The sequence below is a fragment of the Triticum aestivum genome, chromosome 4A (assembly GCF_018294505.1).
Source record: "Triticum aestivum cultivar Chinese Spring chromosome 4A, IWGSC CS RefSeq v2.1, whole genome shotgun sequence".
Classification (NCBI taxonomy): domain Eukaryota; kingdom Viridiplantae; phylum Streptophyta; class Magnoliopsida; order Poales; family Poaceae; genus Triticum; species Triticum aestivum.
The window spans coordinates 743,843,452-743,853,373 of record NC_057803.1 but is presented as its reverse complement, the minus strand read 5'-3'; the positions used below and the strand labels follow the sequence as shown (position 1 = coordinate 743,853,373).

At 46.4% G+C, this 9,922-nt stretch overlaps 1 pseudogene; it reads left to right on the top strand.

The window, feature by feature from the left end:
- The first annotated feature begins 2,310 nt into the window (after positions 1-2,310).
- On the top strand, positions 2,311-8,469 carry LOC123084524 (tRNA nucleotidyltransferase cca2-like; annotated as a pseudogene).
- The last annotated feature ends 1,453 nt before the right edge of the window (positions 8,470-9,922 follow it).

Here is a 9,922-nt window from a genome sequence, read left to right as displayed (position 1 = left end):
CAGCCCGGCCTAGGACGCACCTCCTACTCCATTTTCTCATAGCGGCGACCGACGCCCGGCCTGAAGCACGCAAGAGAGGCCCATGAATTCAGAGCAGCAGCGCAGGAGGACCTTGAAACCACAGTCGCATGCACCATGCCGAGAAGGGGAACATAGCCCCGCCGGACTGTATGGAAAGGGGGTCGATGGGCACGGCTGAATCGAGGGATATAGACGGCCATTTTGTACTTCTATACGATGGGCAACCTTGGGTAGGTCTACTACTGTATTAAGGTGGTAACCGAAGCATCAAAACTGAACCGTCAAGAATTAAAGGCAATTGAACTCGGAGATGGAAGGGGAGCAGTTATCAAAAGTGGGTGGCTTAGGTGGATGTGACATTTTCGTTTTCAGGGAGAGATTGGTCGATCATTGCAGACTGTACGCTGATGTGGCATGATGATGATGTGGACAATGCACATGTTGAGAGAATTGGTAAGTGGGGATCAACTTCTTAAGAATGTAAGATATGTAACCACCCCCTTGTAACTTCATCAAGTCTGTGGTTGTACGCCTAGTTTGCGAGAGGGAGGAGACAGTTTTGCATCACTTTTGCTTCTGCCCGTGCGCCAGACACTGCTGGGCTCTGGTAAATGAAGCAAGAGGTGACTATTTTTTTGGCCCACCAGCGATTGGGGCTTCGCAGCGGGAACTCAAGCTATGGATTCTAGACTGGTTTGGTAAGGCCATGGAAGGTGATAAAGCAGTCATGATCATGCTACTATATCACATGTGGCTTGCTCGAAATGACACAAGAGATGGCAAGTCCTTTGAAGATGCGCAATCTCTAGTCGAGCGTGTATGGAGGCTATTGGACGAGTGGGCCGAGGCTCACGCTTTTCACTGGCATCCACAGAGGGAGGAAAACCACCGGAGCCGTGGTGCCCTCCTGACCAAGGTTGGCTGAAGGTTAATACTGATGGAGCCACGACAAAGACCGATGGGTCAGGCAGGGGCGGAGCGGTCGTCCGCGATCACCATGGAGTGTTCTTGGGAGGAGCATCTTTTTTTTCCTTGGGTTTCTGACCCTGGTCATGCTGAGCAGCTTGCTTGACGGCGTGGTGTTCAGCTAACGGTGGAGATGGGCGCACGACAGATGATCTTGGAAACGGACAACAAAGACGCCATGCAAGAGTTGACGTGCCAAGAGTTGAACAGGTCCAGGCTGGGGCCCCTCATCGAAGAGATCAAGGGACTTCTTTCATCAATGGATGAATTCCGAGTGGTGTGGGAAGGCTGCCTTAATAAGATTTACCAGACTTGGTTTACTTTTCCACCGGTTTGTATTAGTGGACGAGACAGTTGTTTCTAGTTAATAAGATGGCAACAGGTTTTCCCCTCGAAAAAAGAAAACAACACAGATGAGACATGCGTGTGGCAATCAAATTGATTCTTGTGTTGCGCCGTGTAGGTGAACTAGCTAGACGATCAATCGGATCAATCAATTTGACCGATTGCAGCTAGAAGTGCCATACACGTACAAGGTACAAGGATCGATTTGGCATCAGGTGGCCAGCTTTGTACTACGGTGCAACTCGGCGTAAAACACTTCGTCGAGTTTGTTAGCGAGTTTTGTTTGTCATCGTCGTTCGTCATCGGTCATTGCCGTCACTGGAAAGTCCTCGGCATCAAGAAGGGCCAATAATTGGTATCTAGAGCTAGGTTGATCTTCTAATAATGAGAGATCATGTCAGACGATGACAAGGACAAGACCAAGCAGGTGGCAGACTACTCCTGTGCGGCTAAAGTAATTGTTGCTCTGGCAAAATCCGTGTATCCGCGATTTGACCGCGAAAATTACACTATGTGGGCGACCATGATGGAGTGGACGCTCGAGGCCAATGAGCTCTGGGAAGCCGTCGACTCGGCGTTGACGAGTACATGAAGGGTGGTGCCTTGTATCGGAAAAAATTGCAAGGCTATCATGGCCATCTGCTCAGTGATGCCTGTGCGTCTCCACTGATTACTGCTCGCCATCTCGGCCATCACTTTTACCTTCTACTTCTCCGCCCATCTGTCGTCCATGGCGGTGGCTGTGGCGAGGCGATCGCCGTAGACATCACGGACAACAGTGACGTCGAGCTCGCCCGCATCAACAAGACGACACTAGGCTAGTACTCGGCGCCAACAGACTACAGGAAGAGATGAACGAAGTTGACGTCCTCGCCGGCTCATCGTGGTGAGCTCCGTCGAAGACAACACTGCCATGGCCGGCCATGCCTCAGCCCGGCTCGGTCGCTAGTTCGCTGCTTGGTCGCTGCTTGGCTCGCCATGCCGTCGATGCCGATGCTTGACAGCACCATGGGCAGCTTGGCCATGGCCGCTGTTGCCAATGTCCTGCTCCATACAATCATACTCCGCCGGCCGACCGGCGTCACTATGGCTGCTTCGTGAGCATTCTGTCTAACGCTCGGCGGCCCTCGCTTGGCACCCAGCGCCTATACATGTTCCCGTGTTTGGGCTCGTGGCCGCCGTACGCCCACATCGAAGCCATGCATTGTTGTGCTCGTTGTATGTGTACAACATCATAGGAAACCCACAAGCTACGTACCCAAAACCAGACGCATGCTTTTTACCTCTACTATATAATGCCCGCTCCAGATCAAACGTGCTCCACCTCCGACCCTACTTCGCGTTCGGCGGCGGCGCAGATCCCCAAGACCCTGGTGTGGTAGGGTTTCGTCCGTACACTCCTACGGCTTCTTGATGTAGTCCGTCACTACCGCCTTGGCACTACGCTTCGCGTCGCCGGTGGCTGGGTCCGGGACAAGCTACTAGGGAAACAACCTACTGACATTGACATTGCCCTTGATAATATCACGGGCCAGGATTTCTCCCAGAAAGTCGATGCCTACCTAAAGCTCATAGGGGAGGTGGACAAGAAACGAGGAACCAAACTTATCCCGTGGTATGCTGATCCTCCTCCTCGTGACTGTTATGACACTTTGGCACATGTTTTTTGAGATGCCATGGCTGTTCTTTAACTTGAATTATATCTTACCTTTTTTGTGCAGCAATCTGGATAAATCCAAGCACTTGGAAACTGCTAAGACGTACATGTTTCGACAGAGAAATTGATTTTGTTAACTTGAGGTCTGAAAAATCGAGAAGCATTAACGTGCGCACAAGGAGCGGTCGCTCGTGGTGTCCACGTCGACAGGGCTCGATCGAGCGCCTGGGTTGGGCAGGAGGTGTCGATGGGAGAGAAAAAAATGTAAAGGAAAGGGCGCTCGCTGAGGGAGGTGTTTCCTGGATACGTTTCTGCTCATCATCCCTTCCTCACGAAGCAAACCCCATATCCCTCCTCTTCCGTCTCTCTCGCGCACACCTCGCGTCCGCATCTCTCTCTCGTGGCCTCCGCCTCTGCCTCTTCTCCTCCCCATTCCTGTCTCCTAACCGAGCTCCGGTGCGCCACAAGGAGAACGGGTGAAGGCGATCCGGTGCGGACGGCGCACGTCTCAGCCCCGTAGCAGGAGGTGTCGGCGGTGGAGATGGTCGATGGGGAGTCTCTTCTTCCCGTGATCTGGTCCTCCCCATTCATGGCCATTGGCAGGAGGGTCCCCTCGGATTTATTCCATCCCCAGAGGAGACAGCCGCCCTAGGAGGGGCGGTGCACGGGCACGGCTAGCTCGCTGGTCATGACGTTGTTCCGCGACTGGTTCGCCTTTTTGTCGGCGCCACAGATGAGGCCTGCTGCTGCGACCTTGCCCTCGTTGCCACGGCGACAGACTATCCCTCAAGATGAATGGCCTCTTCAGGTTGAAATCCACGGGCTATGCCATGCGCGAGCTCGTCATCTATGTCGACCTCCACTCTGGCTCATGTGGCGCCGACGTTAAGCGGGAGGAGAAGGTGAGTTTGGATCTGTCCGGTCTTCCTATTTCGAGCCCCCCCCCCCCCCCCCCTCTCTCTATTTATGTGCCTACAAGGTGTTCGATGAAAGAGCCTGTACATGTGTTATCTTTATACTCGTATAAGTATCTTAATGCAACTTGTAGCCTTGCCATTCTAATCTAATTTTGTGCATTATCTTCGATTTTTGTTTCAGAGGGTAATGCCCAGCTCATTTGATGGGTCTATTTACTGTATAAGTTATTTGAGTAATGATGTGAAAGCAATGAATAAACTATCACAGATTTCATGCTTGCACTGTAGTTTATTTCTCCATTCATACATCGTCAGTCTTAGTACTTGCTCTTGTGCCTGCCCGGCCTGGGTTTATTGAGTTTGCCTTCTCTTCCTAAATAACAGATATGATTTCCTTTATGTCCTTGAAGCAAATACCACAGTGTTAGCTTGAAAATGTTTAGGATACACACAGAACCAGAAGGTAAATATGGGGTTTGAAGGAAACAGTACACACTGATTTTAGGTGCTGCACTTCAGAAACGAGCCCCTCCTTCACCCCCACAAGCACCTACATGTAAATTAACCTGCAGTCAGCATATTTTTATATTCATTGCTTGGAACGGCAAGCTGAATCAACTGAATCACTACATTATGGCAGGCCTTGGTGTACAAGACTTTAAGCCACTAATAAAAAAGAAAATACAATGTTACACAGCTATTATCTATGGTTGATACACTACAGAGCAATTGATGCATCAGTCTCACAAAATGATGTTGTGCTGGGTCTCATAGGATCACTTGCATGTCCTTGGACTTCCTATGATGCCTACAAACTAGGATGACTTGTATTTATAGTAACTACAACAGGTCACTCTGATTATCTCACACGAAGCATTTCAAGCCCATGAGTTGTGGTTGTAGTTCTTTTCAAACTGCCATGATTTTAACCAAAAGTTTAGTACAGGTGCAAATTCTTATTTGTGTGATAACTGGTAAGTTTATGACATTTTTGTCTTGCATGTTTATTTATAACTTATATCTCTTTATTGCAATTCACAGGACGGGAATCGGGACATGAATCTAAACTATGATATTTTGATTTATGATCGTATTCATGGAAATTGTGCAAAATAATGAGCAACGGTCATTGTTTTGTCCCAGTGAAGCTCCAGGTTTGGTTCATTGCTGGGGATATGAGTTCTAGACTGTGTAGAAAAAATATATAATAGAATTAAGCTGGGCTAGATATACATATTATACTCATTGCATTGCCTTTTATTAAACAAATTATATAACATTGTGATGGGATAACGACAATATTGAAACATCGTCAGCTGCCACTATCTATTTTGTGGGATCATCAAAAGGTGAAACTTATGTACCGTTCTATCATCCTGGTCATTAATTTGTTGGCGTGTAGCTGATGCAATATTAGTGTGTGCGCTTGTTTGTCGCTATTTTGCTGAAACAAGTACTATTATTGCATAGGTTATCATTTATCACTATTAGAGTTGCAGTTTACCTTTTCCATGTAGATAATGTTCTTACCTCAAATTGACATATAGTGCATTCCAAGCATCAGGTTTTATCACTATTAAAAGATGTAACAATTGACTTCTCTCAGGGATATTTGACAAATCAGGATATATTCTCCATTATCATCCATGGGTGGCCCTTCACCCTCAGCCACTTCTCTAAACAAATAGAACCCTAGGAGTTTCGTCAGACCATCAGATGGGTGCAAACTCGCATCTGGCCTTGCTGCTATTTCCGCTACCGGATAGTCAATAATATCTCATTGCTTGCTTGACCTTATAAGGTTTTATTCTATTTTATCTCTCTAAGAGTTGTTTCTTGAAAAATGAAATCATGTAGATTGTGCTTCATAAAAGTTTCGTGAAAAGGTCTACTGCATGACCTGCTGGGATCTGTGCAATCGCTTTGTTTAGACAAAAAAAATCATGAACCAATTAGTCAAAAACTTGTGATTGTTGTTAATCTGTCGAAAGATTGGTACTCCTACAACCTATTGTTTATACTAATTAGATCTTCTTGTTGTTATTTGCATCTGAGTTCCTATAATGTACTTTGTGTGAGCAGCCAGATGACCTGGTATATGTTCCTCAGCTGTGCTGACATTCATGAATCCACGTATCCACGTATCTCACTTACCACGTTGTCCTAAAAATCATTGACACCTCATTCTATGACAGGCTCGGCAAGAAAGGCGGCAGCTGACGGATGGAGGTCACCACCATGACGATCGAGGTTGCATCGACAGACTCAGGTGCATGAGCTCGTTGGTGGTTTCAGTTTCATAATTTCGCATGTCATTGCATTGTCGAGTATGTGTAGCGGGATGGAAAGAAGCGACGCATTGTCCACGGAGTGGCCGCCATGGGACTAAACCTGCTGTCGGGCGTGGCGAGCTTGCCGACGTTTTACTACGAGCTGTCCAGGCACGGCTGCTGGCCGGATGCTCTGTCACGGCAAGCTTTTCTGGTGAGGATGCTTGTCGGAGTCTCACGGGGTGCTACCTTGCAGCATGCTCTGTCGCGACAAGCTTGCCTGCGTGGCTGCTAGCCAGAGTCTCATGGGATGCTGCCTTGCAGCATGCTCTATCGTAGCAAGCTTGCCGGCGCGGCTGCTTGCCAGAGTCTCATGGGATGCTGCCTTGCAGCATGCTCTGTCGTGGCATGGTTGCCAGCGCGCTCGCCGGAGTCTCATGTGATGCTGCGTTGCAGCATGCTTTGTCGCGGCAAGCTTGCCGGCATGGCTGCTGCAAGCGGGTGCTATGCATGGGTCGGCGGGCTGGTGCCCCTGCAGAGAGAGGCGCTCCTACAGGAGATGAGGGAGTAGCTGCAGGACGACAAAGATCAGCTCAACGCCGTGCCAGTGCCACATTTTGGCTGGTACACGCTCTGACGGGCATGGCGCCACTTCTGCATTTTCTCTTGAACCGGCTCGTCCTGCTATTTCCACCGAGTTGGAGGAAGATGGAGAGATGAGCCATTTTACTCACTAATAGAAAATCATTTGGGCAGAACTTCCTTTTTCACAAGAAGAGACGAAAATGCTCCATGAAGTTGATTGACTGTGCCTCCAATTTTGGATGTCGTATGCGTTGCTTCTGAATCACTTCCGTTTATGTCTTCGGTCATGTAATCTATATAAGGCACATGTTAATATCTATGAGTCCTAAGCTGATGCATGGTATGAGTGTTGCATTTCCAGTGTTCTCTCTTATTTTTTTCAGTCAAGACCATGCAATAATAGTGAAGTACACCCAGCAGCATGAAAGGGGCGTGCCCAACCTGGCACCGCCCCATGTTCCTCTCAGGCGGCGCGCCATGGCGCGCCCCAACCACTAGTATGCAGAAAGCAGCCGCATTCCTACCATGGAGCAGGACTCCAATCCTGAAGAAGATGCCCACCGCAGGGACCTAACAATTAATAGTTTATTCTTCAACATCAACGACAACATTGTGGAAGATTTTACTAAAAGAGGTATTGACGATCTCATCAAGGGCCTTATTGATACTCCTCTAGATGCCAAAGCTACCTTCTTGGATGACCCACTCAGAGTTCTTCGGGCAATTCGATTTGCCGCTAGATTCAACTTTACGTTATCCGATAGGTTGAAAGAAGCTGCTTCGGACGAAAAGGTGAAGTTGGAACTTGCTTGCAAGATCAGCAAAGAACGTGTTGGGAAGGAGATTGATCTTATGATGTCAGGCCAACACCCAGCTGAGTGCAATGTCTTACATTTGTGATCTGGGGCTATTTTATATTGCATTTGCTTTCCCCAAAAGTTGCAGCCCTCCAGTTTTTGACAATTGTGATCGCTGCTGTGTTTCACACATTGAATCAGCTTGGAACTTTGCAATTTCTGTGCACAGCGGAGTTTCCCATCCCATGCTGCTGGATGAAGAGGAAAAGCTTTACCTCTATAGTGCACTCTTTTTTCCCCTTCGAAAGATGTTCTACTTGAATAAAAAATCTAAGAAGATTGTTGTCACTAGCTACATTATTCAGGAGTCACTAAAGCTGCCAGCATGTGTTGCTAAATCGGTTCTCGACGTGCATGTTGCCAGCGAAAAGTTTGATGATCTGGTGCTCCTCTTTGAATCAAATGTCGCTTCGCGAGCTGTCAGGGAGGAGGTGGAAGATCTATACCAAGATATACCAATGGACACATGGAAGCGTGTTTATGCAGGAGTCGTACTTAATGAAATAAAGGACTTATGGCGGGCGGCACTTGCTATATCCATTATCTTTCATCCAGTAGCTGAAAATGCTGGCGGCACACTCAGCCAGCAGCAGGATGAGCTGCATCGGAGGAAAGAGCAGTACATGAGAGTTGAGCGTTCCATAACTGATCTAGGTCTCAGTGAGGTGTGGAAGTTGGAGCCGTTGGTCAATGGCAAGATCATAATGCAAATTATGCACAAGTCAGAAAGTCCACTGATCGGAGAATGGAAAAAGCGTGTGTTCAAATGGCAGCTTGCGCATCCTGAAGGAAGCAGGGATGACTGCGTCGATTGGTTGACGGGATCGCAATCGAAACGCTAGAAAGTGTAGAATCCAGCATCTGCCTGTCTGTGCTAGTTATGTCAAGTCATGCCATGCTGTGACGTGAACTGTAAACATCTAGCTCCTGTCGGCATGCCGCTGTTCACTGGATGGCTTGGATACCTCTTGGCTCGCATTGGACATTTAGTTTATAGTTCAGTTTACAATTCAAACTATTGCATAATGGATTCTGCCTAAATGTTTGTAATCGCTGCCCCTGTCTACTCTAAAGTCTAAACCCAGGGAGAGTGCGCACGAATCAATGAAAAACCATAATCTCCTCAAAAGAAAAAACATAATGCCGGCTCCAAGGTGTGCTCTACATGCCAGAAGACTGCAGTATGTACCAATAGAGCACAAAACCTTTCGCCTGCTGTGAGATGAGACATGATCTTAGAAAAGGCTCTATGGTTTCCTTCAGTGGTCCAGTGCAATCGCATGATCTTAGAAAAGGCTCTATGGACCGAGGTGAACCACTTTCAGAACTTTTCACGTGTTTTGTATTCTTTTATGTTTTTTAGTCCTTTTCTATATGTTTCGGCGTTAATCTGTTTTGTTTTTCTGTTCTATTTTCTTCCGGTTTTGTTCCTATTTTTCTTTTTGCTTTTCGTATGTTTTGGGAATGTTCAATGTTTTTTTTCTTATTCTTATTTTACGGTTTTGACTGGTTTTTATTTTGGTTTTTTTATATTTTTTTCATTTCTGTTTGTTCTTTTTATTTTAACAAATATATGTTAAAAAATTTAATACACCCTGTATATTTTTATATTCATATTGAACATTTTTGTTTGATACACATTAAACATTTTTCAAATATATGATAAACCTTTTTATCCAGCACATGTTTGAACATTTTGTAAATACTTGCTAAATATTTTTTCAATAGACTTTGAAACATTTTTAATACATGTAAAAAAAGTTCATATGAAACATGCGAGCCCCTGGAAATTTGTCCAGTGTAGTAAACAAGTCTGGCCAGGCCCATGGCCAACGTGGAGGCTCAACAGTGTATAGCTGCTATGCTGCCATACGTAGGTATTCTATCAACAATGCTATGTACATACACAGTTAACACTGTAGGTACAGGATATCCATGTTTTTTTTTTGTGGGGTAAGATAACCATGTTTATTGCTCATAATGTTTTATTCATCCTTTGTTGGCTAGCTACGAATTAATACTGCAAATGCCATCACCATCATCATCTGTAAAAATACACAAAAGAAAGCAGATCGAAAATATATATCAAGAGGTATCTCGAGAAAGAAACCACAAATTACAAGTCATTCCTGGAGAAACTCAGCTGGTGCCGCGGCCAGCAAAACAACCGGAGCTTCTTCTTACTCCGAGTTACAACACCTCTCCATCAGGTAGCCAGGTCATCACTTCTTACTTGCAAGTCCTACATTCTTAAGAAGTAGATCTTCACTATGAGCAATTCTTTCTACATGCACACCGTTCACA